Source organism: Mesoplodon mirus (assembly GCF_964341445.2).
Source record: "Mesoplodon mirus genome assembly, chromosome: 7".
In the NCBI taxonomy this organism is placed as follows: Eukaryota; Metazoa; Chordata; class Mammalia; order Artiodactyla; family Ziphiidae; genus Mesoplodon; species Mesoplodon mirus.
This window is the reverse complement of record NC_138983.1, coordinates 23,227,750-23,233,773: the sequence shown is the minus strand read 5'-3', so window position 1 is coordinate 23,233,773 and position 6,024 is coordinate 23,227,750.

Genomic DNA, 6,024 nt, shown 5'->3' with positions numbered 1-6,024 from the left:
GATCTAGTGAGCAGCAGCAACAGCAGTAATCCCAAACTGTGTTTTTATAGTTTCCCAATCCGAGCAGGAGAAAAACCCCAACTCGGCGAGATTACTTGACCTTCGAAAAGTATTCACTCCTTCCCTAACTCCACCCTCCTTGCCAAGGAAGTTTACATGATACGTAGAGCCCTCTTTTATCACCTGGTCCTTCCCCTTCAACCAGTCCAAGGCAGTCAAACCCATATATTTAAATATTTCTTTGAAACTGCTGCCAAACACATGATCTCTTTTTCTGTCAACGTCACAAGAAAGCTATTTTTAATTCCCTGTTTAACTGCATGCAAACCTCTAAGGATTGTAACAAGAAGATGCGTGAAAGATTTTGGCCCACCTCTGCAAATCTGACTCATCCTTCACCTCTTGGGGGAGGTATTACAGGGTGTTGGGTTTCATATGTACATGTCCTGAAACCAGAGTGCTTCATTCCAATCTAGTTTTTCCACTTTATAAATTATTTGACTTTAAATAATTTACTTAATCTGACTTCAATTTTTTCATCTCATTAAAATAAGGATAACGATAGTACCTACCTCACTGGTAGCATTGTTGGAAGGAAAACATAAGTTAGTACATGTTAATACAGTATTTAAAACCAGGACATAGTATGTGCTCAATAAATGTTAACAATACTGTATTTCCTGCTTTCTGGCTGCTGATATTCGTTAAAAAATATGTATGTTTTTAAGATAAGAAACTGTCACAAGTTTTCAAACTCACTCTGCCCCCCCTTTTTAAAAAGTATTTTGAAATAGTTAAGACGTAAAAAGAATTATACACACATCTGTGTGCTCACCACCCAGCTCAATAAATAAAACATTGCCAGTAGAATTGCCAGCTCTTATGCATCCCTCTCCACTGATTCCCACGGCCCTGTAAAAATAAATCCCCTATGTGATGGTGAAGAGATCATTATATAAAACTAAGAGATGGAGAAAAAGAAGAACAAGGGAGGTAGACTTTCCTCCACGTATTAATATGTGCTCTGGGGCAAGTTTTGTAACTTCTACGAACTTCCGTCTCCTAAACCATGAACTAGGGGATAATATTTACCTTCCAGGCTGTTGTCAGCATCAACTAATAAAAATGTACGTGAGAGAACCCAGCACTGGGCTTTCAGAAAGATTAGGTGTTGTGTGTGTATTTCACCATTTTCACACGTGTCCTTGAGGGGCTTCCTCCCACTTCTACAGATCCTATTTATTCTTCCCTGTTTATACTGGTAGAGAGTGTTGGCGCTCACCCATGCCCTGGGCACGCAGGAGACTTACACTACCCTGTCCCCTTGCAGTCAGATGGTGCCATATGACTAGTTCTTACCCACAGGCTGTTCAGGGGAAGGGGTGTGTGTCATTTTAAGACCAAAGCATTTGATTTTCATTGAAAGACCCTCTTCCCCACGTGACAACCATGGGGCAGCTGTAAGAGGCTGGATCGCTAAGTTTCTGTATGGAGGGCAGTTACCTTGGAAAGTCAATCCACCTTCATTGGACTTATATGAGCAGGAAACAGATCTCTGTTGTTTCGAGCCATTGAGATGTTAGGGCTGTCTTTTCTGCCGCACAACCCAGCCTATCCTATGCAAATTCCTCCTTAAAGTCTCTTCTGATCGTTCACACCCCTACTGGACTAGGAATCAGAAAACAAAGTTTTCCTCTTGGCTCTGCCTCTTATTAAAATTGGACCTGGTCAAGTATCCTCATCTGTAGAGTTGGAATAAAATCCATCCTGTCTCCTTCTCAGAGACTTTATTAGTTCAAATGAGATCATACATGTGAAAACTCTTTGTAAACTAGGAAGCTCTATACAGGCGGAAGGAACTGAATATTCTGACCAGTAGGGTTATCTGATATGTACAGCAACCACAGTACCTATGTTTCCTGAAATGTCACTAATTTAAAATATTTTCCAGTGTCCTATATAAGTATTCAAAGTGGGCAAAAATATCATCATGGTATCATTTCTGGGTTGCTGTTTTTCACACTCTATTTGAAAACTGAAATAAGGTTCACCTTGTAGGCTGTCCCAGGTAGGGGTGGGAGGGTAAGAGATTTTCCCCCATTTAGAAAAAACGACGGCTCTCTAAGTTTTAAATGATAAAAGTAGAACACAGTTCTTTAGTTCAAACTATATTTGTTGAACAACCCTCATGTATGTTTGGCAGTCAGCCTTGAAGATGCTATTTATGCCCATGTGTGAACTCCTTGCACAATGAATAGGGTACAACCAATAGGATGCTGTGAAAATGACAGAATGTGACTTCCTAGGCTAGGTTGTCTCCAGCGTTCCAAAGGAACCAATTAAAGAATTCATAGCTGGCAGGAGAGAATTTCTTCGTGAACAAGGACAGATTCAGTAAGAAATATTCTAAGTGATTCCATCTTATTTTATTTAGGTAACAAACTCAAAAGAAGTCTCAGTGCTCTATCATTTCTCTCTCTCCTTTCCTTCCTTCCTTCCTTCCTTCCTTCCTTTCTTTCACATCCATCCATTTGTCTATCCACCCATCTATGTGGATATCTGATATGTCTATTTTAGAGTTAAAATTCATAAATGAGATGGTTTTCATGATGCATATTATTAGATTTATTTTGATTGAAAACTGATGGAGAGTGAATCTGATTGGTTGAAATGGTTTGTCAATAAGGACTGGCTTTATTAATTAGGTTGTGTAGTAGATTTCCCCATAAATGGAATGAGACTTGAATGAGCTAAATGTGCAGAGTTCTGTCAAAAAATATGTACAGACTTGTAAAATATACACTATGGTAGAATTACATCTTTCACAATTATTTAAACTTATCATAAAAAAATTTACATATGCCAACCTAAGAGTATGCAATGGACTATATCACCTTACAAAACACTTTAGAGTCAGAAACTTTCTCACACCAGAAGCAGGAAGGGCAAGAAAGTAAATATGTTAACCTTGGATAAAATTACAGACCAAGAAAGACTGAGTCAGTCAGAGGAGGCATTAGATATGATGGAACCTAGAAAAGGTCAAAGAGATCCAGTCTGGCATCTCCCATGTACATTCAGTTTGGGGGAGGAAGTGTCCTGGATCAAAATCTCCGCTTAGCTATCCATGTTCAAAGGCAGGAGCTTTGGAGACGTCCTGATGTCATTAATCGTTGAGTTGCAAAAGCAATTTACCTATTGAATGATTTCATGGTCACTAACAGTAGCTAAGTGAAGCCAGAGGAGCACAGGAAGGAAGGTTACCCAACAGAGGGTTCCGGTCTTGGAATATACTCCGAGTACAATAAGTTTCAGGGCAGCCTCCTCCACCGTTTCTCCCTCTCTCCTCCCACCCCGCTCCACCAAAATAAGGGAAAGTTCTCAGAGCAGAGGAGGGCATGGGTGATGAGAAATGAAGGAGATGGGCAATAAAGGAAGATGAGTGAGGCGTGTGGACATGTGAGTGTATATGAAGAGGTTCCTGGGGAGATTGCAGACGCTAGTAACAGGATTTGGGACTATGCCCTTGGCTCATTTCACTGTCTAGGTTGAGAGCAGACTCTGAACCACTAGGAGGCAGAAGCTTAGTTTTGGAACCTACCTTGGAATCTATGGAATTTCCCAATATTGTCCATAGCAGAGTTTCCTTTGGTAAAGCCTACCCACTGGCAAGGAGTAAAAGTACTCACCATTCCTCTCCACCCTCTTCCCAAATCCCAAGCAAGAACCTAGACTTTCTGTGGCCATACTCATTTTTCCTGCTCTTGGAGAAAGGAGGAGATGTTTTTCCACCCTTCATTTGGGAAAATGAGGAGGGTGGGGACATTTCCACTGCATTGCAGCTAGATTTTCCTAGCTAGTTTCACTAGAGATCATCAAGCAACATTGAGATGGTAAGTGGACCCAATTTACTGCTTTCCTTGGGGGAAAGAATGTACCAGCCATAGAATATAAGAATCTGATCTATTCATGAGTTATATTTTTAATGAAAACAAATTGCTTTTGTCTGATTTGTAGATTTGCTTCCTGTGAGCTGAGTTAGTGTATAGGCACACTGGGTGGAAAAAACACCAGCTTTTGAACTTACAGAGCTAAGGGTCAGAGTATTTCACCAAGGTAAACAATACCTTATGATTTCTCTTGGTACAGTCTCTTCTAAACACTTTAAAAAGCATTACTATGAAGAAAAATCATCCAAAACCTGAAATAAAGTAAGAGGAAGGCAACAGTGTCATTGTTTAACATGTCTGCCTAATAATTAATTATGTCTGAGAATTCTCCTGTTTGACTTTGCTATTTACTATTTGATTAGAGACCAGACACTGAGGTTATACATTAACTCATAGATTTCCATCCAGTAAAAAAACACACACCCTGAGGTTAATGCACTATGGGATATTAACTAATTTGTATCTATTAAGCTGGTAAATTTCAGCATTCCTTTGACTGACTTTAATATCTCTGTTTCTCCAAACTTCCTTTGGACCAGCTTTATCATCTTACTAATTCTCTCATTAATTAATGGGCTGTATAAAATCTTAGAATGTGTTCATTCTCGATTTCTGTGGCAGTCTTGTGCTGAAGTTTTTGAAAATTATACTTTAACATTACAACATTCCTGCTTAACTCTGCTTCTATACAACATCTGCATATTGAATGAATTTCTCAGTCAGATTTTTGCATGGTTGATGTTTGAATGGAAGAATGTTAAACCTTTCAGAACATTAGGATCCTTAAAAAACAAAACAAAACCAAAACCTTAATCATGGCACTGGAACACAAAATCAAAAATGTATAGTTAAGCGTTTGGCTTATTTACATTTTGAAACAAATAGAGGATTACCATTCAGGAAGGCTCTTGAGTTCAAAAGTCTCTTGTGTGTGAGTTCCTGCTCGTTGCCAGGTGTAGAAACTCTCACAGAGGCAGCGGGAAGCAGAGAAAATCTGAGGCACAAAAGAGGAAGTGTTCAGAACTGTGGTATGAGCTTGCTTGGTGGGAAGAACAGGAGATATATTTCCAGTGTTCCTCATTAGATTTTATAATATAATTTCCCCAAAAGACAGTTAAATAAATAAATGTTTAGTTTCCCTGAATTGCCCACAATTGAAGTTGAAATAATATGTCTTTTATGCAACAGTATTATTTTCCATAATTGTATCTCTTTCATTGAAAACATTTTTTCAGATACAGTATGAGTCAAATATTCCTTTGTGGGGCAGACAGCGTGGGGAGAGGGAAAGCCAGTCCCAGTTAATAATATTGTTTTTATAGAATATGTAGTTTGTTGCAAATAACTCAATAAAAATGCTTTGGGGAGAATATACAATTCTTTTATAGGTTGGAAACAGCCTAAATGAGGATTATTACAATGACAAAATTAAGTAAATTAAAAGCTGCTTTACTATGAAAGGGAATGGGAGGTGTGTGTGTGCTTGGGGGTTAATGCTGTCACTCTAAGTTTTTCATCACATAGAACCTGGACACATTCCAGGTTCCTGAAGCCTTTGCCCGCGTTTGCCCTTTTCATATGGTGCTGTTGTTAATGGCTTATGATTGTTAAGATGAAACAATTTTCAGTTTCAAATTGAAATTTCAGCATTTCATCTACCAAAAATATCATACTTTCACCTCAGTTTCTGCCAGAACAGAATATATTTCTTTCTGGATTTTCTAAATAAAACATTGTTTTGATGAATAACATGGGACTGACTACTTTCTTATAACAAAGTAATTTTCATGTTCTGAATGATAGCTAATCCTCTAGGCTTTCCTGAAGGAGTTTCTGTAGGGGGTACAACATGTAAGAATTCTGTTAAACTAATAATGATCTTTGAAGATTCTACATGTGCACATTGGAAGATTTCCAAAATGGTTTCTTGAGGATGGTGGTGGTAATTTCTTCTCAAGACATTTATTAAGGGTCATTTGCATTTTTTGTTTTCTGCACCAGTGAACTAGGGATATAAAGGGTCAACACTAGAAATCAATAAACGAGAGATCATTTTTTTTATTAGTTTCTGCTT